The 27,758-nt window shown below is 45.1% G+C and overlaps 1 protein-coding gene and 1 long non-coding RNA gene across 2 annotated transcripts in view; both read left to right on the plus strand.

Annotated features, from left to right (window-relative positions):
- The window catches only part of LOC115327245 (amiloride-sensitive sodium channel subunit beta-like), a 63,138-nt gene that overhangs the window by 26,574 nt on the left and 8,806 nt on the right, over positions 1 to 27,758 (plus strand). The gene's annotated exons all lie outside the window — the stretch shown is intronic.
- Positions 22,327 to 27,407, plus strand: LOC121833107. Its single transcript, XR_006076560.1, has 6 exons — positions 22,327 to 22,429; positions 23,561 to 23,565; positions 26,873 to 26,947; positions 27,008 to 27,062; positions 27,130 to 27,199; positions 27,260 to 27,407. It is a non-coding gene; the product is annotated as an uncharacterized LOC121833107 (long non-coding RNA).

Genomic DNA, 27,758 nt, shown 5'->3' on the forward strand with positions numbered 1-27,758 from the left:
AATGGGAAATCGTGATCGCTTCGCTGTAACCGCTGTTTCGTTATAACCGACTTCGGTTATAACGAAGTGGGAAAGGGAATGGGAAATCGTAATCGCTTCGCTGTAGCCACTACTTTGTTACAACCGACTTCGGTTATAACAAAGTGCAAAAGGGAATGGGAAATCGTGATCGCTTCACTGTAGCCGCTGTTTCGTCATAACCGACTTCGGTTATGACGAAGTGCAAAAGGGAATGGGAAATCGTAATCGCTACGCTGTAGCCACTATTTCGTTATAACCGACTTTGGTATAACGAAGTGCAAAAGGGAATGGAAAATCGTGATCGCTTCGCTGTAGCCGCTATTTCGTTATAACCGAAGTCGATTATAACGAAGTGTAAAAGGGAATGGGAAATCGTAATCGCTTCGCTGTAGCCGCTATTTCGTCATAACCGACTTCGGTTATAACGAACTGCAAAAGGGAATGGGAAATCAGGATCGCTTCGCTGTAACCGCTATTTCGTTATAACCGACTTCGGTTATAACGAACTGGGAAAGGGAATGGGAAATCGTAATCGCTTCGCTGTAGCCACTACTTTGTTACAACCGACTTCGGTTATAACGAAGTGCAAAAGGGAATGGGAAATCGTGATCGCTTCACTGTAGCTGCTGTTTCGTCATAACCGACTTCGGTTATGACGAAGTGCAAAAGGGAATGGGAAATCGTGATATCGCTTCGCTGTAGCCGCTATTTCGTTATAACCGACTTCGGTTATAATGAAGTGCAAAAGGGAATGGGAAATCGTGATCGCTTCGCTGTAGCCGCTGTTTCGTTATAACCGACTTCGGTTATAACGAAGTGCAAAAGGGAATAGGAAATCGTAATCGCTTCGCTGTAGCCGCTATTTCGTTATAACCGGCTTCGTTTATAATGAAGTGCAAAAGGGAATGGAAAATCGTGATCACTTCGCTATATCTGCTATTTCGTTATAACCGACTTCAGTTATAACGAAGTGCAAAAGGGAATGGGAAATCGTAATCGCTTCGCTGTAGCCGCAATTTCGTTATAACAGACTTCGGTTATAACTGTTAAATACGAGATGTAGACCTTCGAAGGTTGTCTAATCGATTTATTCTGATGGAGCCTCCGATTGAGCCTGGCGCAACGTTCCTAGCCTGGCGTTGTCTGCCCGTGCACCGCGGCTCTCGAGCGGTCGGTGCGAGTGCAGCCGATGGTCACGAGCCGATGGGCGCCAGCTTGCCAGCCGCTACATAACACCCCCTCCAACTAGTCGTTGCTCCCGTAGCGTTGCGGTTGTCGCCGCGCTCGAGTGCCCCTCCGGGTACCAGTGAAAGGGCCAGCGTCTGCCGTCGAAGGAGCTGACGCTGGTTCGCGAGGAAACGCCGCCGGCCTGCTACTGTCGCTGGGGTGATGGGTCTACTCGAGCTGGAGTATCTTCGCCGGGAGATGGTGCCCGTGGTGGAGTTGGACTCTGGTCAATCTTGAGGTCCCACACAGGAGACGGAGTCTTCGCTTCTTGTTGGGTGCTGGCTGCTGAACATCGCTGACGTATATGGTTGGTATGCCGGCGTACCGCACCTTCATCTGTGTTCACCATCCATGAACGGAGGCCCATCTGACGTTCGATTACGCCAGGGACCCAGCCTTTGCCGTATGGAAACTTCTTAGTCCAGACAGACTGTCCCACGCTCAGTTCCCGTGCGTTTGTGAAGCTTTCTGTGCGGACTGGCTCTTCAGAAAGTACAGTTTTTAATCGTTCAAGAGCTGATGGAAGTTCCCTGCCATAAAGCAACCATGCTGGCGTTTTTCCCGTTGCAACGTGAATGGTAGTGTGCTGTTTGAATAAAAACCTGGCCAACGCACAATTCAGCTCTTCCTTTCCCTTCTTCCCGAGTGCAAGTTTCAGCTCCTGTACCATGCGCTCCGCCTGGCCATTAGTGGCGGGATGGTACGGCGCACTAGTTACAGCGATGATCCCGTTGTTTCGGTAAAATGTTTTCATCTCCTCGGAAACTAGCGCCGCGCCATTGTCCGACACAATCTTCCTTGGTAGTCCAAACGTTGCAAAAATGGTCCGTAACTCTTTAATGATGGCGGCCGACGTCATATTGCGGACCACGCGCACTTCCAGCCACTTCGTGAACGCGTCCACCACAACCAGAAAAACATGACCCTCGACGGGACCTGCAAAGTCCAGGTGAACAGTGTCCCACGGCTCGGTTGGCCTCTTCCACACTGGGATCGGTTCCTTCGCTGGTGACTTCCGGTGTATCTGGCAGGTGCTACATGCAGCGACCCATGCTTCAATATCGGCGTCGATCCCGGGCCACCAAACGTAGCTGCGAGCGCAAGCTTTCATCGCCACAATTCCGCGATGTCCCGAGTGAATTAGAGCCATCCTCTCTCTTCTCAATTTGTTAGGAATCACGACCCGTGTCCCCCAGCTTACGCATCCTCTGTGTGTCGACAACTCTGCCGCTTTACTTCTGTACGGCGAGTACTCTGGGGACTGATACCGATGAATAGTGCCTTCTTGTACTGCCTGGTATACTGTTAACAGGACGGCGTCACGTGCTGTCTCCCTGGCTACTTGGTCCGCGGAGAGCGGTGGACGGGTCAAAGCCTCAAACATCAGTATGTCTCCGGGTACTTCTGGCTCCTCCTCCGTGGTGGACATGGGAAGTCGGCTTAGAGCGTCCGCGTTCTGATGGCGGTTTCCTGGCCTGTACCTCAGCTCATACTTATAAGCGGCCAATTTTACGCACCACCTGGTCATCCGCGGTGACAACACTTGTGGAACGGGCTTGTCGGCTCCTAGGATGCCAAGAAGAGGTTGATGATCTGTGTAGATTGTCATGCTTCGCCCTGCGACGTACTGATTAAAATGGCTGACTCCATACACAATGGCTAGGCCCTCTCGGTCCAGTTGTGAGTAGTTGCGCTCAGCGGTTCCCAGGGTCCTGGACGCAAACGCAATCGGAGCCTCTTGGCCGTCGGAGTCCAACTGTGCTAGTACGGCGCCCACACCGTAAGGCGAGGCGTCGCAGGACAACAGTAGTGGTTTTCTTTCGTCATAGTGTGCCAGTACTGTATACTGCACCACCAGATCCTTCAACTTCTGGAAAGCCTCGCGGTGGTTTTGCTCCCACCGCCACTCTGCCTTCCGTTCCACCCAACAAACCACGGATATCCGTCGGACGTCCGTGGAAGGTGCGAATATCCTGTGCCTGAAGCGGACGTCCGTAGAACGTACACCGGACATCCGTTTCTATATATCCAAATCGGAGATGTGCTGGATGTCCTAGGGATGTCCAAATCAGATTTTCAACGGATATCCGCCGAACTTCCATTTATAGACGTACGCAGGACGTCCATTTCTGTACATCCAAATCGGAGATGTACCGGATGTCCTAGGGATGTCCACATCAGACTTTCAACGGATATCCGCACATTTTCCATCCGTGGAGGTCCACTGGACATCCATTTCTGTACATCCAAATCAGAGATGTACCGGATGTCCTAGGGATGTCCACATCAGACTTTCAACGGATATCCGCAGAACTTCCACCCGTGGAGGTCCACAGGACATCCATTTCTGTACATCCAGATCAGAGATGTACCGGATGTCCTAGGAATGTCCACATAAGACTTTCAACGGATATCCACAGAACTTCCATCCGTGGAGGTCCACAGGACATCCATTTCTGTACATCCAAATCATAGATGTACTAGATGTCCTCATAAGACTTTCAGCGGATATCCGCAGAACTTCCATTCACAGGTGTACAGTGGACATCCATTTCTGTACATCCAAATGGGAGATGTACTGGATCTCCTAGCGATGTCCACATCAGAGTTCCAACAGATGTGCCAAAAACATACATAAATGGCGGGTTATATATGGCCCCAATTGCTTGGGGACAAACTTTAACAAATCACTTTTATCTAGAGACGTCTGAACCATGCATGGTTCTGTATTTCTGAAAGCATATATTTTACAAGACGTTTTAGAATTATAACTTTATGGGCATTTAGGGAATATTAATTTGTTTAAAGACTGTATTCAAAATATAGTTTATACAAAGTACTGCTCCAGTTACTCGTTGCTTTTGTAATTTGCAATACCGAAGCGGTTCCAACAAAGGTAAGAAAATAAAAGCCAAGGCAGTAGGGTACTTTCGTGCGTAAACAAACCACTCTCTGCTTGCCTGCGAGGGAATATTAACCACCAGCGGGTATTTTTTTCAGATTAAAATTATTTGTTTACAAAAATATTGTAGTGAAGCAAGGAACATTCTTCCAAAGATTGTGAAAGGAGTTTATTCAAGGTATGTTCACTCATCGCTGGAACTAGTCAAAACGTTTGAATGAGCAGTTTCTATCAAAGCGCTACCCAATTGATTATTCGGATGTCTTCGCGGTACTGTCATTCATTCAAATGACGTTCAGCTTGCAACTACTTGACAGCATGTCCTACGAAAGAGAGAAGCTGGATTGAGGATATAACTGCATTTGCGGGAGTGCAATTTTTAGAAATCAGATACTTTGCTTTATAATAAACCAATACAAATCGTTTGAATGAAAAATTCCGCTGCCACACATTTTAGGTAAGCCCACCCCAATTTTATTTTATTCTCTTCATAATAAGTTTTCTATCTTACTTGTCAACCATACCTATATCACACTTAGGAATGCAAAAAAAGAAAAAAGAAAGAAACTGTGCTGACAGTGATTGTGATACAGCTCCAGAAGCTGCATCAGTTGCGCGATAGCTCGTTCAACATTCAACTTCCCAAAATAAGTGCACATCTATGGCACTTTCACAGAGCGCTTTTGCTAAACAGACAAAAAAAAAAACAAAAAAACTCTTATATTAGAGATTTTTGCATTTTTATTGAAATATCTATATAAATCTTTCTATAAAAAAGGCATTTCACATGAGCATGTTCTGGCTCGCCGCAGTCGCAAGCCCATGCTAACCCGGCTGTAGTTTTATTGTAAACAATGCCCTACCCATATAATGTTTGTACAGGATTTGCGTAAATGTGGAACCTGTCTACAAATAGGTGTCCGTTTGTGTAAACCCATGCAAACAGTTGCATCAGAATGTGCGTATGGGTCAACCATTTACATTAGTAAACTTGTATAAGCAGGTCCTAATAACCTGTTTACAAAGAATAAGGTCTAAATGTTGTTGCTGAAAAAGGCTTGAAAACGTAATGTAAAAACATTACCCCAAAGTAGGTGCTTGGGGATACTGATGTACCGTATTACACCACCTAAAATCTTAATCTAAACTGTCCTCTGTGTTGATAGATCTTGTGCCAGCAGAGCCAGCTAGATCTTTCTTGAAATGTTCTTTGGTAGGCTGCAAGACATGAAAACAAGAAAACAGAACCACGAGTATTTACCAACGTTATGCTGATCACGTTTTGAACTGTTTGTTAAGGCCGGCCTAGTGATCTACAATCGGGGACTCTGTCAGATTAGTCAACTTAACAAATTGAGAGTGTAAGTAGCACCACTGAAAAGGTTCTACGATCCTTTTGATTAGGTTACCCCGCAAAACTGTCAGATTAGTCAATTTAACAAAAGTATAGACAGCACCACTGAAAAGGTTCCATAATTCTTTTGATTAAAGTTGCCCCGCAAAAGCGTTTCATATATGCAGTCAGCATATGAACAGTCCTTTCCACAGCCCTAAGGCTCTAGTACTGGACAAAATCCAACTACTGTGTTCTCCAACACGACGTGCTTAGGTTCAAGCATCGATTCTACAGCTCATAAAGGTTGTTCAAATTTAACACTTCCGTCAGTGCGCCCAAATAGAAAGTCTCAAGAGGCGTTTATAAGGTCACAGCATAGCCAAAACGTAAATACTCGCAAATATTTCAAATTATGTTCTTTTACGCACGACAGGTTGTCGCGCATCGGCTTCTGCGTGCGTCGTTTTGCCGATACACAAAAACCCGTCATGCATCGGCTTCCAAAACGTTTGGCATGTCTATTAGAAGTGTTTACGGACCACAATATAAAATTTCACAGACATACCTGTATACACTAGAACTTTATAAAATATCAATTTTAATAGGAGCTCACGTGTCGAGAACCGCACCACATTTGTCGATCGCTGACGTCGTAAACAATGAGCAAGTGGAGCAAGTGTGCACGCTGCTGCAGCCCAGAGTTTCTCGAGATGCGCACACCACGTGCACACGGTGAAGCGAAACTATCAGCCCGACCCATGGTGGCAGGAAGACGAACTGTACTTCGCGTAAAGGCGAAAAAGTATGCGACGCTCTCCACAGGCGGCACCACCAGAGTAAACGCTCCAACGAGGTTGAACGCTCCAAACGCTCGCAAAAAAACAACTCGATAGCCTCGCTCCGCGAGCGTAAAATCGCCCTCGCCTAAAAAAAAAAAAAAAATGTATTGCGTTTTTTTTTTTTTTTTTTTTTTTTTTGTCTTTGTGAAGGGGAGCGGGGGGAGCCGTCCAAGCCGTCTTTCCTTTCTCTCTCTCTCTGGTTGCTGTCTTTTTTTTTTTTTTTTTGCTCCCGACGTTTTTGAGTTTGTTGTCGACACAATGGAGAACTTTGAGCCTCTTTTTGCGACCGATCCCTCCGTTTTACCATGAGGCTGGTTCAGGCATATGCGTTTTCAACTGCACCAGACGGCTCCTTGCGTTTCCTTACGAAGCGTTGCGCGGATCTCATGTCACTACGCGGTCGGACGCGCAAACGCAACTGTCTGAAGCAGAGTGTCGAACCAAAAATTTTATCGGTTCGGTTCGGGTTCGGGCTCACGACTTTCGGTCCAGTTCCGGACCCGGTGCAGCTCCGGGGAACAAAAATACAAACCGGTGTGAACAGCTAAATTGAGAATATATTTTCCGCGTTATTTTGGCAATAAGCACTATTTCCGCCGTGAAACGATTAACTATTTTTAAATCTTTCTCGTAGGTGCAACCTACTTTTATTTTCAGGCGCCCAAAAAAAAAAAAAAATTGCGTTCTATATTTTGACGCAAAAGTAAAAGAAAATCGTTAACATGCAAAACGTCGTGTTCATACGACTGAGCATCCACTTGTTTACCTCAGTCACATATATTTGTCACGAAGTTTGGTAGGTCACCTAAAATACCCGTGATTGATACAACTTTGCATCGCAGAATTAAAAGCTGAATCAGGCACGCAGCCAGCCCCCCCCCCCCCCCCCCCCCCCCGAAATCTTCCATTTTGCTGGGACCTCCCCTCCCCCTCCCTCTCATACAGCATTTTCTCATGGACGCCCCCCCCCCCCCCCCCGCCCCCCCCCCCCCTCTCCCTCCCCGAAACAAAATCCTGGCTACATGCCTGAGCTGAATCGTAGTTTTGCTCTTGTAAGGAATTAGAGTACATAAAATAATGATATCGGTATCTCGTCGTCATGTATATCATCAAATATAGTTTACCAAATACGTTTTCCAATAAACAGGGTGCAGCCGTAAGGACAAACATATTTAACACGCCTTTCGAAATTCGAATTTCAAAAGTACATGCCTGAAATTGGGCACGCGAACGTAGCTTCGCAAAATTTTTTACGTCATTCTTGTAGCGCTCAATATTGAGGTAGTGAAGTATTAAAAAAGTAAAACAAAAATCGTCCTTCTCGTCTGCACACTGGCTTATGAGCTCGCTCCCGGGTGGCTTGCTGCGCGCAAAAACTCTTAAAACTACAACAGATGCTGGCGATGAGCAAGATATTCGCGATAATTAGTACTTTTAACGAAATATATGAACTGTGACCACCTGGGAGCAAGCTCACAAACCATTGTGCAGACGACCAACATCCGGCAGTAGGGCATAGGAAAAGTATGACCGTCGTGTTTGCTCTATTTTAATACTTTACTATCTTTGACTTTAGCTCTGAAAAAAAAAAAAGTAATAGAACTTTTTGCAAAATTACATTCCCGTATCCAATTTCAAGATGTACGCTTTTAATTCGAATTTTGCAAGGCGTGTCAAATGTGTTAGTCCTTACGACCGCACCCAGTATATGATGACAACGCAACTGAGCTAAAAGCAGTTGAAATATTTATGACAAACGCATGCATTTGTAGTCACTCTGGGCCAGTGACACACCTTCTATAGAATAGATCAACATGCTTGTTTTCCTGACCAAACTTCTCACACTCAGCACCCTGACGCAGGCGAAGAATAATGCAGAGGGGAGTGATCAAAATAGTTCACTACCTAATTTAAACGCACCTCTGTTCTCAGATCGAATCTGGCCTAAAATAGCGCGTATCCAAGTGAACATTTTTGTTTTACAGGGCACACTGGCATAGCATGGCTGCGGCGGTTTGTTCTTGACAAGATGCCGGTCAATTTAATTTGGAAATAAGCATCAGCCTTGCTAGTTGATATTTTATTTTATATATTTATTTATTTATTTATTACATTCTGAAGGCCTTGATTAGGCCCTTGCATGTGTGGACTACAGATCTAAAAGATGCAAATAATGGAAAAACAAAAAAAGACACATTTCAAAATTTTAATTGCTGTTTTACATAACTAACAGTATAGTTATGTTAAGAATAGCAATGAGTGTCTGAATAAACACTCAACGCCCTAGTATAAAAATCTGACAGAAAACGTAATGACATGCATTAACTGGGGTGATCATCGAGTGCTTTATTTAAGCTAGGGGAGATAAAAAATATCAGAGGGCAGTGTGTTTCAATAGGCCTTTTGCCGAATTACCCAATCATCAAAGAGAATGCCGGTAACGTAGGTACAGGAACTGCGCGTGCTGGCGTCTGCAGCTAGAACTGTCCAAAAGCAAAAATCTTAAACAAACGGCACTTCGCACAGGCGTTCCAAAAACGCTTAATTTTGGTCATTTACTTCGATTACTTTGTATGGGGAATGCGAGCGTGTGTACCTACGTTCCCAGCATTCTGTATGATGCTAGGGTAATTAAGATAAAGGTATATTAGATGTAGTGCGTGGAAAAAATGAAAACTTCAAAAAAGTTAGTTCGAGTAAATATTGGCTGAAGAGAAAACTTATAATAGTTCTTAGAACAAAACAGTATTAACGCTCTACTCGACATTGCAGCTACTTAACTGGTCACTTTCCGACGGTCTGCGTGCGTAATCGTCATAGTTCCGTCGCGCATCCTTGTGTGCTTTGTTTTTGTTCAGCCCAAAACAAACACACACAAAAAAATTGCTTTTCATGACATAAAAGAGGCATTACCAAATTCTCATGTGTTTGAAAGGCTCTCCCAAATCACTTTGGGCCTACTGAGAAAAGAAAAACGCCTAAAAAGATTTGCAGAGCATTTTTCAGATACTTATGATGTGTATCTTCAAGGGGATCGACCCTGCATTTATGTTGCAGAGTCGGTCACCCTCGGGTGATTTTCAACATGATCAACATCCACCAGCTCGCCTGCACACTCACCGCTGTTTCATAAAGCTTGAGAAGTTGTTTATGTAGGATTGCTCAGAACAATTTGGAATATCTTCAAATGTGAGCCCACCGCGAAATCGTATAGCAGCGATTGTTTAGCACATCTGACAGGAGAAATTAAAGTTGTCCTATCCATCACGTGTCACAAGGTTTGTAATATAAACCAATACATAAAACACATTAAACTTACCCGAGACTGTGGTAAAAGATGGGAAACGTCGTGGAAGAAAAAAGGACCCAGGAAGAAAGACGTCTCAAAGTTCCACGAAGTTTCCCATCTTTTACCACAGTCTCGGGTTATTTTCAGCATTCTCAAGCTTCTTGCTATTGGGGCCTTTCCTACACAGATTACCAATAATAAAGCCAGTACCTTTACAGAAGACGCCGAGAAGGCCTGTATCGACCCGTATCCCTACAAACTCTTGACACTCCTAGAAAAATAGATCGGCTCTCTTTCATGTAGAGATTGTACTAAAACCCGTGGTCTCTTCAAACCTTTATCTCCCCTGCCCATCATATTTCCTCTCGTCTTGACCACCCCTGTAAAGTTGAACCCATTTTTTTCGAAAACAAACACATTCAAATACTCACCTCTTCCATTGTGCATATCAGATTGGAATAGCTTGCCCACAAGTTTCGCAACTACCAGTGACCATAAATGTTTTTCGCGGCTGATTTCTAAAATGTTCGAATAATGTTTATATAATGATGTTTCCAAAGCCTTTCTTAAATTTTTTGTAGTGTTTTGTTGTCTTGTCCTTATGTGATGCCTGATGAAAAAAAATCGCGACCGGCGACAGCGTGACAATTCTATGACGTCATAAGCCGGAAATTGAGGGACCACATTTTTGGTCGCGCAAGCCACTCGAAGACGCGTTCCAGGCAACCTACTTGACACCATGCACGTCAAGTGACCACGTGACACATGATTAATGGCATTGTGCCTAGAGTATTTGAATGTTCCCAGAGTACCGAAGCTTTGTTTCAAAACCGAGCCGCGGCGGAGCAGTCGCGCCGGTCGGCCCTGTGCGGTCGAAGCGAAGCGCGTGCAGTCATTGTAGCATTCGTTCTCGTGCGAGCTCTTCCAACCACTTTCCTGGACTGTGGCGACACTGTTTTGTTTTTATTGAAGTTCTTTCCTTCGTTCCGAGCGGTGCGTGACTTGCTCCCCGTAATCTCGTCTTTCTCTCTTGCCTCGAAACACATCGGAGTTGAGTGGCTTACCAAACTCAGCAACAGCGCAACCGGAGCGAGAAAACGAGCCGACGATCTTCTCAGCCAAGCCAGATCCGTTACTCAAGAACAAAAAAAAAAACAAAAACAAAAAACGCATATTTTGATGCCCAGAACCTCCACCTGCGCGTACCCGCCGCGCCCCTGGAAACGCGGAAACGTTTTACATACATTTTCTGTTGTTTTTGGGCCGATCCTCAAAATGGTCGACTGATAGCTTCCTCTACGGGCTAAACCAGCCAATCGGAAGTGGATTCTGCGGGATTCACTTTCGATAAGTGGACTGAATGGGATTTGGTAGACTCTGGGAACATTCAGTGACTCGTGCCAATACAAAAGCGCCACGAGAACCCCCATTCCAAACACATTGCAATTTTGTATATGACGATTTGGTCAATATATAGAATTACAGCTGCCAGTTTTTATTCTCGAATATTCATATCGTGATAATAACAAAAAAGGAAAGAAAAAAAAAACAAAAACGTGAACCGTTTTGAATAGACCGTTTTACTGAAAGAGGGCGAGAGAGAAAAGGGGAAAGGGCTAACGGCGCTTTCCCCCTTTCTGATTGTGTAGAAAGAGTGAAAGTCCCGGATGAGAGGCTTGGCCGGTGTTGGGCGTCTGCTGTGCCCCAACTTCGTTCGCGCTTTGTTTTCTGTTTTGAACTCGCAAACTTAATTAGAGTAATGGGCTTCGATGGCAACAGTTCCCCGGTCATCGGGACACCATTGCTCGGTCATAGCGTGCACGAATAACGACAGAAAGCGTCGAATACTGTCCGAGGACCTATGTAGCTTGCAATGAATCCGGCAAGGCGAGAGCGGCTGCAATTAAGCTCGATCGCTTTCCACATGACCCCGGTCTTGGCGGCAGTGGGTTGCGTTCGTAAACGGAAAAGACATTTCCTCAACACCATCTTCTCGACTGTGCTCAAAACAGCTTGTGGATGAAGCGCGCACCGAACGCTGTACCGCCGATGAACATGGGGTACGCTCGCAAGGTGCGTGCCAGTTTTCTCGTGATAATTGCTGTTTCAGCTTGTAAATTTTGTAACTGAATTTATCCTAATATTGATAACTTGCAGTGGTGACTGACTCGATTTCATAATTTACAACACTTAGTTGAAGGCTTATTTCCGCCACCGGGTGAGGCTAGAATTTGTTGAAAAGGTAGTTCTATCGGTTTTCCTGAATAGCGATATCCTGTGCGATACGCCGATACCAGAGAGCCGGCAAAAGCGCTCCTTGGAGTGCCGCTGGTGGGTTTTTGGGGTTGTTTCCGTTGATTGGGCGCTTTGAAGCGCTGGATAATCGCTCCAGGGTACGACTCGTGTGTTGCGATCTGCGTCTTCGAGCCCAGTGTGTACGTTTCTTTGTTCGAGTCATGGAATCCGCCAGTGCGGCAACGGGGGCAACAGCGGCAGCGAACGTGTCAGTGATAGAAATTGGAGGTTAGTACTCGAAATATTGAATCAAATAGTAAAATAATTCGTGGCTGCTTTGACGCTTTCTGCGGTTCGATATAAGCACCTCTAGAACGTCTTCGTCGTTCATCCACAAGGAAATATGAGAACACGGATACGCAAGATAAAAGCAGCGCAGCAAAACGATATGTAGCAGCTCCGGGTGTTCACAAAAGTTAATTGAGGTTCCCGTTTCGTGTATCGCTTGTTCATTACTAAAAACGGCTGCGTTGAAATGGGCCTATTGCAAGCAAAAATATATGAATGGTTCATCATTTCCAGTCACACGGAAAGCGGTGGAGCCTCAAAACATTGCAGCCGCACCGCACGTGCCTTGCCGAATTCCATGCAAGCTACGAGGTCCTTGGGCGGTATTCTATGCTTTCTGTTTTTATTCGTGCACCCTATGACCGAGCAATGGTGTCCCGATGACCGGGGGACTGTTGCCATCGAAGCCCGTGGCTCTAATTAAGTTTGCGAGTCTAAATCCGGAAAGACAGCGCGAGAGAATTTGGGGCACAGCAGACACCCAACGCCGGCCAAGCCTCTCATCCGGGACTTTTACTCTTTCTACACAATCAGAAAGGAGGAAAGCGCCGGTAGCCCTTTCCCCTTTTCTCTCTCGCTCTCAAAATGGCGCTACCCACGATAAAACGGTCTATAGGTTATCTTTATAGTTTGTTCCGGTTCAGATCCAAGATGGCGGCGAAGATTTCGGTTCTGTTCAGTTTCGGTTCGGCTAAAATGACGGTTCGGTTCCGATTCGACACCCTGCTCTGAACCAGCCGCGAAGGTTACGGCTCAAGTGAACCAATCAGCGTGTCGAAGTGAGGCACACAGAACTACGCATCGTTGGACTATTCTCCTAGGTCTCGTTCGGATTGGTTCAAGCCTTTCGGTGTGTACTTTTTGATGCACGGACATCTTGGTTTTGGCCTTTTCGGTACACAGACTTTTCTTTGTACGGGCGTTTTCGGTTCACCCACATTTCAGGGGAAATATTCTTGAATACCGTGTTTCATAGTTAAACCTCCCAGCATTTTTGACAGCAACGCCTTATTAGAGGTATTTAGGAGTTCCAGTATTCTGCTTCCAATTTTATATAAAATGAACGTCATTGTGCGCCATTCAGTTGATATTTACGAGCCTACCGTTTTGCCACCGTCTTCCCGTTGGTTATTGGAGCAGTTGAAATCAGCCACTTCTAATTTTTTCAGCCCCTCTCTCGGAGAGAGAAGGATTCGTTTTCTGCGACCCGGGGCCCTTCTTGACGGCGCGTGTCAAAGAATCCTTCAAAAAATAAAACATATCCAAAGATGTTTCCTTGGTTTTGATTTACTTCGGTCTTACGTCTCACTCAGCTTTTCCTCTCTTCCCAAAAATGCATTCTCTTGAACGTGTTGATCTGTGGCCGTCCTTTCCCCACGATCTTAAGGCCGGTTCAGACACTTGCGTTTGAGTGCGTTTGACTGCGTTGCGTCGAGAACCGAAAGCGAGTCACCGGTACATCTGTGCTTCGTATGAAGCGTGGAATCCAATTCAAGGAATCATCCTTGCACGCTATATAATCAGCAGGGATGTCCTGGTTTCTCGTAGCCGCAACGCTGTCAGACGCAGTCAAACGCAACTGTCTGAACCAGGCTCTAGGATGGGCTTAAGCGGACTGTACGAACCATCGGAGCCAATGCAACGCTGAGAAAGTATGACGCGACAAAAGGACAAAACACGTCGCTGCCCTCGTAACGCCGGACCGGAAGGTCACGCGGTCTTTCCTTTGAAATGGCTCCGATGGCTCGTAGCGTCCGCGCGGTCCTGTTGAGACTTGAGGGACAGTCAGACCACAGGCCATTGACGCTCCTAGGGTTCTCTCCACTTGGATGAGAACCCTCTGCGAGCCGATGCAGTGTGAGCAGGAGGGAGAAGGATCATGTTACACGTGCCGAGGGGAAACGATAACAGGGCTGCTAGAAAGCACAGAAGATACAAACTAAAAGCGAAGCCCTGGCGCGGCTTCTCGGTCCCTTTGAGGGATCGTGGTGATCGTGGCCTGGTCACCGCTCGCGAAAAACAAACTAACAAAGTAAATAGAAAACGACAATTTTCCATCTGCAACCCTACCCTAAAACAAAAAAAAAAAAAAAAAAAAAAAAAAGCAAGAGAAGAAATGTATGGGTTAACAGACAACTGAGTTTGGGGAAAGAGGAGTTTTCGTAGACCGTTTTCCCATTCCTTTACGCTCTCCGGAACGAAGACGCCTCTCCTGCACATCCGCGGCGCTAGCCTTGCCTAGAGTCCCAGATCTCGTAGCGGGTTGCGGAGCGGAGAACGTTGCGGGCCAGCGGAAACCATCTACGAGAACTCCCTAATGTGGCACTTGTCAGTGAAGTTCGCCTCGCATCGCTAAGATATTCCCTCACTGACTTTTCCAGCGTTCACTGAATATTATTCAAACCTACTGAGCTTAAAAAGGAAAGAACGATTACATGAGGACGACCACACGTGTACGTCCTTTATGTTTTTATTCTTTCGTTTTTAAGTATTCATTATAACAACGCGCTCGAATTAACTGCTACTAAGTTATACACTGTCTTGTGTAGTAAAAGTGAGCTGTCAGGGGCGGGGGGGGGGGGGGGGGGGGGGGGGAGGAGGCGGCAAACTCGATAGCCAGAACACCGCTACTACATAAAGTCCCTCGATGTTTTTTTCCGTTTGTGAAAAAACATCCAGGGACGTTACTACCACTCGGAGACCGCGACCGCCCGTACAGCGACAAGTGGGCAGCGAGCAACATTCGCGGGTGAGAAACGAAAGCTGCGCTATGGTGTACTAGAATAGCTGCGCTGCTGCGCCAACCGGGAAAGACTGGAAAGTAGGGGTGTGCGAATACCGAATAGTAGTTTTCGAATCGAATACCGAATCGAATCAAGATAAAAAAGCCGAATATCGAATCGAATATCGAATAGTGAATTTATTTGTAGGAATTTTTCAAAATGTGATGCGAATGATATTATTATATGTGCAGAGTATGCACCTGTTGCAGAATATGCATCTTGTGCAGAACAAAAGCTAAAATGTAAAAACATTCTGGTGAAAAAAAATAAATAAAAGCAGTTGCTGTTGGATGTTGGGCACGAAAGATCCAATTTTATGGCACAAATATAATCTATCTTCCCTAAACGTCACAAAAAAAAAAAAAAGTTACAGCCACGCATGCCTTTTTTAAGCCCAACCTAACACCGCGACTTTTTCTTTTTTTTTATAAATGTTTACATATCTCGGAAAAGGGGCATTTTGCAATATTCGGTTTTCATTTTAAGAAAGAAAAAGGGCACCCGGGATTTTATTTCACGTAAATAAACAGATAGGTGTTAAATCTTAGTAAACAGGCTTCAACAACATAATCTGAAGTAAGAAAAAAAAAAAACAAGCGCGGTTAGGTGGCGCAAGACACCGTCCAACTGCCGCTGTGTGTCCATTTTTCCGTCTATCCTGATTTAGAGAGCCTTGATTTAAAAGAGGGAGCAAGCGAAACTGAAACCACGGAGATGGCTTCAGTGCAGATTGGTCGTAAGTGCGCATGTGCTGTGTTGTCGCGAGGAAAAAGGCGAGCAAACAGAAGGGCGACAACGCCTGCTCTCCTTGCCCTGCCTAACCGATCCCGATCGACGCTTACGTTTTTTCGTCACCTTCTCGCAGTTCGTAATTCAAACGCGGCTATCGAACGGTTAGAAACCCTCTCAAATCTAGGCACACTATTTTCCCGTTCCGTTCCGTTTCGTTCCGAATCAGAATTTGCGGCTTGAGGTTCCAAAAGAACGACGACGATAACTGGTTTTATCGGCGTGTTCAACGTGGTTTTCTTTCTGTGATCGTGCAGTCGCCGATTTCTGTGAGTGCGGCCGAGTGTGTTTTACATCGGTGCTTCAATTTAAAACGAGGGGCTTTACTCGTCAAAAGAATTAGGCATGGCGCGGGATTTCGGCCTCCCAACAATTCCTCTCTGGAAGCGGCGCAAACGGGATGTTTCGGTTGTGATTCAAGGGTAGGCTGTATCACGATCGTGAGTAAATCTGCGTGCTATAAAGTTCGTGACGTTCGTTACTTTTCTTTTTCTAACCTGTGCGTTAGATTTTTGTGGAATGGTAGGACCAAGAGCTGTTTTTCGCATGGTTTGTCTAATATCACGGCGCTTACATCGGGGGGAAAAAACGGCTTTTTTTGTCAGCTCTGCGCCGACCGCGCGTCTTTGGCCGAATATATTGAATATTCGAGTGACCGAATACTATGAATTCGATTCGCGAATCGAATTATTCGGGAACTTTCTATTCGATTCGAATTCGTATATTCGAGTATTCGCACACCCCTACTGGAAAGACAAGATCGCGAAGAGAGGAGGGTGGGGTGGGAGGGAGGGAGGGAGGGGGGGGGGGGGGGGGCAGGCGGGGAGGCGACAGCGGCCCGTTTCGGGAACAAGCTTCCCCTCGGGGAATGCTTCCCACAAAAAGCGGCCATCTTTAGTCGGGTGCAGTGTTGTCGATATACCGAAAATGTATTGTTTACGTAAAAAATAATGCCGGTCGTCGAAAAGTGCCCTGGGCACTCTTCAAGGACCGGATTTATGGCGAATTCCACTGGTCGTTTTGGAGCGCGCCGGGATCGACTTTTCTGGATCAAACCTGACTCTGCGGACAATTAACAACTGATTTGCTTTGAGTAGAGTTTTTAAGGATTCACATTAAAATTTAAACCAGATAATACGTGTCATTGTCTCCCAAATTATATTTGTCGGACTCGGATCGGAAGGTTTCGTCGTACATGTGTTTCGCGCTTTATTGAGCACGCCCTAAAACATTTTTACTATTTTTCGTTTTGTCGCCTAAGATTCTATTAATTTCGTTATCATTACTAAAACGGTGCAATTTATACACTGCAAAGCGCGAATTTAAACAAATGGGCAACAGGCCTACCTCTTTCAAGGAGCTCATTTCTGTGCTCGCTCTAGCCAGAACTTGTACGATAATTTTTCGTGTTTAAATTATTACGTCTGAATTCCGAGAGGCAGCAATTTTAAGGTTCAATCAAATCATTTTAATTTAGAAAAATATTTAATTAGCACGATTGCATTTTCAAGGCCACAAAAGGGGTAGATAAAATGTAAATCTAAGTAATAAAATAAGAAATGTAATTTTAGAAACAGTCGAACGATGTTCATAATCTTTAAATGGCCATACACCGATAACTTCAGTGCGTGCACCTAAAAGTTCGTGCACCAGAAAGTTCCGCGCGCTAGAAAAGTCAGTGGACTGAAGCGTCTGTGCACCGGAACGTCCGTGTACCGAAACGCTCGCAACAAAACGTCCTCGGACCCCTAAACATGCTATGAAACAATACTTTTCGACGGCGGTGTATGATGATGATTCGCCTGTGCCACATAAAAAAAGTGGTCAAATACAAGTACTTTTTTGGGGCCGGCACTGATTATTTGCACTAGAAACACGCTTCTGGCTAGATGTAGCGGCCACCCCATCAGCGGATCATGGTACTTTAAGCTGAGTTTTCAGTAAAACAAGCTTGTCAACAAGAAAGAAAACATTATTCCCTTTCTTGTTGGTAATGGTTTTTTTACTGATATAAATCCCACAAGCGTTGAAAATATCATATCTTGTTTTGACGATATTAGGCCTAGGTAAACGTCGGCTCATAAAAAAAAAAAAAAAAAAAAATAGCTTGTATTAATTACATTTTATTCCGCGCACCGTCGTATTCTCAAACTTTCACGTTCTATCCCAACAGCTTCACATTTTCACGGAGTTCGAGCTTTCTGCGATGCATACGTAGTTTATTTATGTGGGCCAAAAAACACGTTTCTCTATCCTCGGGAACTCGCTGTACAGCATTGAATGTTTTGTGGGAGCAAATTACCCTCTAAGAAAAAAGGTTGCCAATAGGGGGAAAATTGTTCTGTGCGCCAAGAAAGAACTGATTCTCACAAAAGATCGCTATATTCCCTACTATCTCGCCAAAAATGTTTTCCCTAGAAAAAATAACGTTTTTTGGGCAAAGAAAGCTACATAAAACGTACAAGCCAGAACAAAGTAAAAACCTCACAATAAATAATGTGTGCGCGCTTTTTTTTTTTTTTCCATTTATTTTAGAGTTTTTAAGGTATCGCTAAGTGTGCGGTTCGGAGCACACAGTCGCGGGTTCGTGTTTCAAACTGAAATCAATAAACATTTCGCCATTATTGAATATTGTGATATTTTCCCAGTGGTGCACCGCTGCGGTGAGAGACTGTTTTTCTATTCCCACTTTTTTATTGTTTGGCCTATATCAAATGACAAAATATTATTAGTTTGCCCTTTATTAATATTTATGGTGAGAAAACACGCGTCTGCGTAAAATGGGGGTTACAAAGCAAAAAAAAAAAAAAAAAGAGTTAAAATTTTTTTTTTTTAGAGTGCATCTTTTTGGCGGAGTGTCGCAATCTGCCAGCACGATCTCCATAACACGCAAACATCTTTCCAGCGACGCCACGTGTTGAAAGGATGATCGCTTGTAACATAAATTCGATAAAACAGATTACGATAAAATGACTTTAACCGTGTATTCCGAAGGCCCGTTTACACACTTGCGTTTGCTTACGACCGAGTTCTTGTTATTTCTTCCGACCAAAGAAGACACTGGCACGCTGGTGCTAATTACGAGGTGACTCCGGAACTGCATTTCATTAGACAGAAGGTTTCGCGATATTTGCGAGATCATATGTACGTATACTCCACGAGAAAAGGTCATTTATAAGATATAACATGATCAAAAGCTTTTCAAGCCAAGGAAGTAGGAATGATGCGCGACATAAATAGGAAATATACGGAAACGCCAGTGTTCCAAGGCTATATGGCGCCAGTCCCAAGTGTGCAACCCAGCCTTGACTCGAAGAGTTCTTTGTGTAAAAAAAAAAAAAAAAAAGCAAACGGCCTGACGCTTTTTTTTTTTTTTTAAATTAAATTACGCTCGGTTTTTTGGTGTAACATGAATGCATGGATTGCGTGTCGGATGCGGTTCGGATGCGTATACACAAAGTCTGCGGGTGTGGATCGGATGCGGGTGATCAAACAAACTATTATCCGCGCAAGGTTCTAACCATTTAGAAGCTTGGCAATCGAGACTACATTTCCTCCTCGCGAAGAAGGACATCAAATGAATGTTAAGCAGTCAATATATATATATATATATATATATATATATATATATATATATATATATATATATAGAGAGAGAGAGAGAGAGAGAGAAAGAGAGAGAGAGAGAGGGATGTGTTTTTCTTCACAGCGTGCTGAACTTGTACCAAATTTGAAAACCTGTAATTTTTCATAGTTTTTTTTTTTTTTCAATATATAAATTATACTTCGCTTGGAAGACAATGACACGTGCTTCATATGGCATCAATTTGAAATTTGAATCCGATGTACTCCAAAAACTTTACTCGAGAGAAAAATAATGGAAGATTGGGGCTGCAGAGGCATGTTCGGGAATGTTTACAAAATTCTTGACGATAACTACTACAATAAACATTCGTTTATATTTTGACTGGTTATGTTATACATCGGTTACCCAAAAAAGTATCGACGACCTGTCGCTAAAGGTTCGAGGTTGATCGCGAATCGAACATGACAGTCGTCAAAACTCCGCCTTCCTTTCCATTTCCTTTAGGATTTATTTGCCTGACGGTCATTCGTGAGGGTTCTCGAAAAAAATCGAAGAGCAATCGCCAGTACATTTTCCGTCATTGAGGATTTTTCTGAAAAACACAAAATTTTGAAATCATAACGACAGAAAAAAAGACAAAAAAGAAAGAAAGAAAGAAAGACGGTGTTTTACAAATAAACTTTATATAAGCACAGTGTCACTGGTCCTGAGGGCATGCCTCTTCAGTTTCCTTTGAAATATATAGAACCACTCACAAAAATAGGTTTGCCCTTTGAGGTTCCTTCAGGACAGTGGGTCACGGTACCTGGACTTTATTATTTTTTTTATTATTATTATAAATACACAGGAAAATTAAATCCGAATTTAAAATATGCGGAATTAGACAAAAATAAACTCTGACAAACCCACAATTATCAGCGAAAATAAAACCCCCCAAAACACCCTCCAAATTCACGAGAAGTAAACTCCGAAAACACGCGGAATCCTAGCCGCATTTGTGACAAGATATAAGACATTGAAAAGAAAATACGGATGCATCTCACTGCCTACATTCAAATGATTTACTGATCAACCTTTGAGAAACTTAATTGTTCATATGGCACATTTAGGGTGACCATATTCCTCAAGGTAGACGACGGGACATCCCAGTGGGGGGCGGGGGCTAAAAATTGAGACTGGGGGAAAATTTTAATGAAATAACTGCTCTCATTTCAAAACGTTACCATATTGCGCTAAGCCCTAGTCTAGGAAACAGTCACACTGCTTCGCGTCCTTCGTTGGTGTGGGTGTATTTTGCCGACGACTGAAGTTTCCTAAGCAGGACTTTTTCTTATAAGGCTCGGTTGTAAAAGTCTGCGCAATTATATAGACAAAAAAAAAAAAAAAGAATTATGTCTCGAAAACGGGACATAATTCTTTATTAGGACAAAAAGACGGGACAGCAGAGGCGGATCTCAAAAACGGGACTGTCCCGGCCAAAACGGGACGTCTGGTCACCCTGGCCACATTATCATTACAAATACTTCTGATCTCATCAACTCGTAATTGAAAAAAACCAAAAAGTTTGTTATTATCCCCGGGCCATACATCGCTCCAAAATTGATTTTAATGATTTGTTCAGTCGACTGTTTAAGATGTTTTCCCCCTCTTACTTCGTTTGTTAATTAGAGAAACGTATTGCGATCGGTCAATTGTTTCTTCAATCCTTTTCCAAATATATTTTTCCCTCCCGGTTGGGGTTAGCGTTTTACTATTCTAAAAAAAAAAAAAAAAAAAAAAAAAATCTTTATAGTGTTTTTTTTTTTTTTTTTTTTTTTCGTTTTTAAAGATTTTAGCTATAATTATTTTGTTTAGTAAGACTCATTTATTCTTGATACCCACGCTCTAAACAGCTGGTTCGCTTTTTCTGACAAGCACTTCTCCCGCATTTCAACTAGGGTACTGAATACGGACTATTAAAAGTATTTTTTCGTTTTAAATTAGTTAAAATCTTGTGTATCACGCCATGGTTCTCGTTGTCGCCATACGCGGCTGCAGATTGGGAAATAGTTAGATTTTTGGTTTGCGATTACACGGCGGAATCGCGGTATTCCGGGAAAAAGTGACGTGTTTTTTTTTTTTTTTTTTTTTTTACTTCTGATAAGAGAAACGAATATGCTGCAGTCTTACAGCATTACAACAAAAATCTCAAGCTGTGCTGCGTAGCACGTAGCGTAGCACGTGGTGGTTCCAATTTTTAGTATCGCCGCTTCAGTGGCGATAGTGCTCCACTACAAAAGCGCAATCCGTGTCTTACTTTTTTGCACAAAGCACCCCCTAAGTGGGAGGGGAAGCTTTAGTGCCTTCGCACAAATCGTACGCCAAAACAGCTCGGTCGGGAAAAACAAAAAATAAAAAGAGAAGACGACGACGGAGGGGGGCACCGTTTTGGCGGGCGGTTTTTGCGTGTGTTGTGTGTGTTTGGAGGGGAGGATACGCCATGTGTGGCGAGTACCGCGCCATCTGTTGCGAGTGCCGCGCCAACACGGTACTTAGTTTGCCTTTCTTCCGCAACGCGCCGCGTCGTTAGCGTCGTCGCGATGGTAGGAGGAAACTGGAAACTGCCCTTCCCTAGCTTCTGAGGCGTGCATCTCCGCAGTAAATAAGAAAAATGAAAAGTAAACGGGTAGACCCTAAATAATAAAAAGTTACTAACAAAATAAATTCAGCGACATTTTATATTCAGTTATAAAGGAAATTGCTCTAAATAAATAGGTAATATCTGGAAATATCAGGAAAAAGCTTCAATGTATTTACTGCAGAATTATTCTAGCCAATGGCGCCTTTTTCGGCCCGCCGGTACCGCCGCCGCCGCTGTCTCCGCTGTTATCCTGCTACCGCGCTCGCTTTCTCTTTTCGCGAGTGTTATTATCACTTTTAAAATATAAAGATCAAAAACGAGCGGACACGAATGAGCCGCTCTCAGGCCTGTGCGAGCAAGCAAGTGCGAGTCTCGATTTAGGACCGGTGATTGACAGCCTCCGTCTCGCCACTGTTCTCCATTTCATCGAGCACGGCTACAAGGGAATCGGAAGGTGAGTGACCTTTTAGAAGTTAGGCGTTGGGCTGTTCTCAGGGACAGTGAACAATTATGTTTTTGACGCCTGAGAACGTGAGGGCGGTGAAGCTGCTGCGTCGTCGGTGTGGACCTGACGCCGCGCCGTCCAGCCCGGGTACGGTGTCAGAGGGCTGCTTGGCCTCTCGGGTGCAAACGAGTTCGGCTAGAACTCCAGCTATGTTTGGGGCCGTGTGTGTTTTTCCCCTTATATGTGTTCCTCAGTCTCAGGCTTATTTAATCATAAAGTAGACCAAGGGATTTGCTCTCCAAAGTTCAATCGTAATTTTTTTTTTTTGCGTGTTTTGTTTACACATGAATGGCTTTTATCGAAGCTACTAATGTTTGTTTCACTTCGTGTGCAAACGAAGCCGAAGCTACTAGCAAAAGCATGTTCCCCTGAGCCTTTGCTTGCACTGCACGCTCGCGCGTGCTTGGCGGGGGCGCTGAAAGCCTCGCGTTTAGAATGAAGTGGATCATGGTGGGTCAATGTGTGCTTTCATGGGGTGTAGTTTGGTGCTGGACTCGATTCTGCAGAAGCAAAATGCGAAAGAGCGCCTATACAGTATTTGCATTCCTACAGTGGATTTTAAGCAGCTGCATAGTGCGCAGTGTTTAGCACAGTAAAATTAAAGATTCTCATTTAATCAGATATGTGTTGTTAATACCATACATAAACTCTGATGTTCATTATATACTATCTCCACACACATGAAGGCACACCATCATGTCTGCACTTTTCTTTGGCAGTTTCGTGATTCACATCGCTATATGAAAAATGCATGCACGTCTTCCCTGTTGCAGAGCACATTCTAGTCCACTCACTGCAAAGTGCACCCAGATGATTACGGGGCTTACAGTATGATGCAATTTAAGAACGTAATTTCAACATGGAGATGTTCAATTTCCTTGCACGGATCACTTTCTTGGTGCCTCGTCGTACACTGGATGCACTCCATAGATGGCAGGAAATGGCCTACTGTGGATTTGTGGGAAAGAAGGTGTGCAAGTACATTTAATGCTCTGCTTTTGTATTTGAGTGGCACTCCACTTTTGATAACAAATTTATTTTTGACTTTTTATTGAACCCATTTTTTTTTTGTATTTTCAGGAAAGGTCAGTGAGCAGGCATTAACGGAGCCATGGACCATAAAAATGCCCCTGGTAATTTCTACTATGGAATGTGCTATCCTTTTTTACTACCAGTCAAGTCGTGTACAAGGCAAGTTTGAACATTGTTATATGTGCCTATTTGTTTCCAGAGCTGTGAAACAACATTTTTTGGTAATTAGCTACAAAACTACAGTTCAAGGGTTTGTATTTTGTGCCATATTTTTTAAGTATGGAACCAGTGTTTTATAGGCATCTTTAATATTCGCCTCAAGATCAAACTGTGTGGCAAATATGGTAAAATTTACTTAATGAAAGTTGTCTGCACTCATCTTTTCAAAAGGTCTTGTTAGGGTCACGAGATGTAGGAATGAGCTCCCCACGGCAAAGACTACACTCTGTTACAACCAAAAAAAGTGCAAAAATGAGACGAAGGACGAGTGAGAGGAATGTTCACGACAGGCGCTGACTTACAACTGAATTTTTTTTTAGGAAAAAACATGAAACCCTCGAACCACCAAAACACGAAACACTGCCAATCTTATTAATGTGATTACAATATTGCTTCATAAGGACACCGTTATGAAGCAATATTGTCACGATTGAAGGTGACGAAAAGCCGAACAGTGAACTGAAAATAAAGATTTAATGGGCGAACTTGTGCCAACCAAAAAGAAATAACGAAAGAGCGTCGAGGTAGCAGAAAAGCGGGCGGCGGTTCGGCGGCACTACAGAGCGCTAGCGAAACTGGGACTGACTCGACAAGGTCGCGGGAGCCGCTTATCTACCCTGCGTCACTATCTCGAAAGTTCGGCAAAGAAGGTTCGAGCGTCGCGCGCTCGGGGCGAGGATGAACTGGCACTTTCGAGAATAACAAAGCAGAAGGAAAGTTACGTCTGCTGCGAGAATGACCGGGAATCTTCTAGAAGACCGTGACCGAGCGTTGCCTTCTCGGCTCTGCGGGTGGCATTATCCCCCCCCCCTTTAAAAGTGCATCGCCCCGATGCAAAACGAAAGGAAAACGGAAATGGCTAAAACAATTACGGCGAAACAAAACAAACATGCAGTGTCACAATCCTAACGCGCGTAGAACGGCTTGAGTCGAACTACGTGGACGACCTCGGGTCGTGGCTGGCGGCGTCCTGATGGGCGAGTTCCGTCGGGGAGCACCTCGTAGTTCAAGTCCCCAAGGCGGCGAATAACCTTGTAGGGTCCAAAGCAGCGTTTTAACAGTTTCTCACTAAGGCCGCGGTGACGAATGGGCATCCACACCCACACCCTGTCTCCGGGCTGGAACTCCCCGTCTCGGCAACGGAAGTTGTACCGGCCAGCTTTGACACGTTGCTGGTCTTTTATGCGAAGGCGGGCTAGCTGGCGTACTTCTGCTCGTTGGGTGACCAACTAAGCATCGTCGGTGCCATCATTTGTCGGTGCCGTCGTTCGTCGGTGCCGTCGTTCGTCGGTGCCGTCGTTCGTCGGTGCCGTCGTTCGTCGGTGCCGTCGTTCGTCGGTGCCGTCGTTCGTCGGTGCCGTCGTTCGTCGGTGCCGTCGTTCGTCGGTGCCGTCGTTCGTCGGTGCCGTCGTTCGTCGGTGCCGTCGTTCGTCGGTGCCGTCGTTCGTTGGTGACGTCGTTCGTCGGTGACGTCGTTCGTCGGTGACGTCGTTCGTCGGTGACGTCGTTCGTCGGGTCGTGAGGCATCACGGCATCGAGCATCGTCGTCACCTTTCAGCCGTGCACCAACTGAAAAGGTGTAATCCCAGTGGTTCCTTGAACCGCCGTGTTGTACGCAAACGTGATGTAGGGCACCACCTCATCCCACGTCTTGTGTTCCACGTCCACATACATCGAGATCATGTCGGCGATGGTCTTGTTTAGTCTCCGTCAGCCCGTCAATCTGCAGGTGGTATGCCGTGGTCCGGCGGTGGTCGAGGTCTGCGACGACTGGGGGTCCATCGTTGACCTCGTTGGTTGCTTGATCTTGGTTGGCAGAAATCCGAGTTCCGGGTTAGCTCTTGGTTGCGGCTACTTTATCGGGTCTTGCTTGTGTCTTCGTTGGGTCTTCGTGGGCTTGGTGTTGGACTTGCACTGCGGGCCCTCGGAGGAGTACGGTGCAGGGACATGCGTTACCCCGCACCTCCACCAGAATTGTCAGGAATGAAGGTGACGAAAAGCCGAACAGTGAACTGAAAATAAAGATTTAATGGGCGAACTTGTGCCAACCAAAAAGAAATAACGAAAGAGCGTCGAGGTAGCAGAAAAGCGGGCGGCGGTTCGGCGGCACTACAGAGCGCTAGCGAAACTGGGACTGACTCGACAAGGTCGCGGGCAGTTGCTTATCTACCGTGCGTCACTATCTCGAAAGTTCGGCAAGGAAGGTTCGAGCGTCGCGCTCTCGGGGCGAGGATGAACTGGCACTTTCGAGAATAACAAAGCAGAGGGAAAGTTACGTCTGCTGCGAGAATGACCGGGAATCTTCTAGAAAACCGTGACCGAGCGTTGCCTTCTCGGCTCTGCGGGTGGCAATATTGTAATCACATTGATAAGATTGGCGGTGTTTCATGTTTTGGTGGTTCGAGGGTTTCATGTTTTTCCCTAATTAAAAATTTAGTTGCAAGTCGGCGCCTGTCGCTTATATTCCTCTCACTCGTCCTTCATCCAATTTTTGCACTTTTTTTGGTTGTAATGCATCACCAACTCTCCCAAGTTGCCACTCTTAAGGCACATTTCCACTGGCGATGTAAGCAGTCGCGTGATGCGACTAGATCGCATCGCAAAAAAATTAGATGGTCACACCGGCGTGCGCGATGAGCGAGTCCAACGCCTTCGTTGGCAAGTCGCTTCTCGAAAACTCTCCCTCCGAACGCCGTTGATTGGCTCAGCCGCTCCGCGACTAGATCGCATCGCAAAAAAGTCGGGTCGAGTCGCGACTGCTCGAATCGCGTCGCTTTTTGCCCGCAATGGTCGCTTTTGCGATGAAAGTTATCGCACGACTAGATCGCATCGCCGGTGGGAACGCGCCTTTATAGTACACTCCACTTCACTATAACTTGGCTAAGGGTGAAAGCTATATGGCCCCCGTGAGCCAATTAAAGTGACAGAGCAAAGTACATGACAGCACTCCACGGGAGGAATGCACGACGGCTACATTGTGATGCAACTCGCTCTGACTGTCTCGCGGGGCTGCAGCGTTTGTTCTTTGCCATGTTATGGAAAAATGTTAGTACCTCACACTATGCTATTCGGCTACCAAAAGGTTTTAAAAGTGTAGTGAAATTTGTCTGCGCTCATTATTTCTTCAACTTGATTTTTTAGGTCCATGCGGCGGTGTAGCAAGGGCTGCCCAGCACACCAGAGAGTAGCACCTTAGACCATGCCACTCAGCTACAGGTATGTTCCGATTCTGGTGTGAAAGTTGCATGCATTCATCTCTTCTTCACCTTGGTGCAGAAATGACCTTGCCATGCCAGGGACGAACACCTTACACTACACTACTCAGCAACAGGTAACTTCCAAGTGTTGCAAAATTTACCTTCACTCATACCGATACAGTCTCCAACTTGTTTTCTTAGGGCCATACGGTGCAGAGAGGACCTGCCGACGCCGGGGATTGTCACCTTACAGTATGCCACACAATTACAGGTACTTTCTGGATGTACTATGAAATTTCCCGCACTGATACCTTCTTTGGTTCTTTGTTAGAGCCATGAAAAGACAGCTGCAAGATGACACAAAGCAAGATGGTTTCCCAATGCGTAAAGATTGAACACCAACCTCCGAGATGAATCAGAAGAAGCGCCTGTATGGATAGGACACGAGTGTAGTAATAAAACCATATTGCCAATATAAATTGGCTCAGGGTCGTTCTTTGACTGGTTACAACATATCCAGGCAAGAATAGAACGGATTTAGGCATGCGGCATCTGAATATCCAAAACTGGTCTGCAGAACAAAATTGCACGTACGTCGGACATCCGCAATGGGATCCCCATTGCGGATGTCCGACGGACGTGCAATTTTGTTCGCTTGGGCGCTCTGTCGGATGTCCTGGGGATGTTCATCGGACGTACACGGATGTTCGGTAGATCTGAATTGGATCTCTATCGGATGTTCCCGGGATATCCGAAATTGGCCTGCAGAGGGATCCCGTTTCGGATGTCCAACGGATGTGCAATTTTGTTCGCTTTGGCGCTCTGTCGGA

The sequence above is a fragment of the Ixodes scapularis genome, unplaced genomic scaffold (assembly GCF_016920785.2).
Source record: "Ixodes scapularis isolate PalLabHiFi unplaced genomic scaffold, ASM1692078v2 PGA_scaffold7__128_contigs__length_106722199, whole genome shotgun sequence".
Classification (NCBI taxonomy): Eukaryota; Metazoa; Arthropoda; class Arachnida; order Ixodida; family Ixodidae; genus Ixodes; species Ixodes scapularis.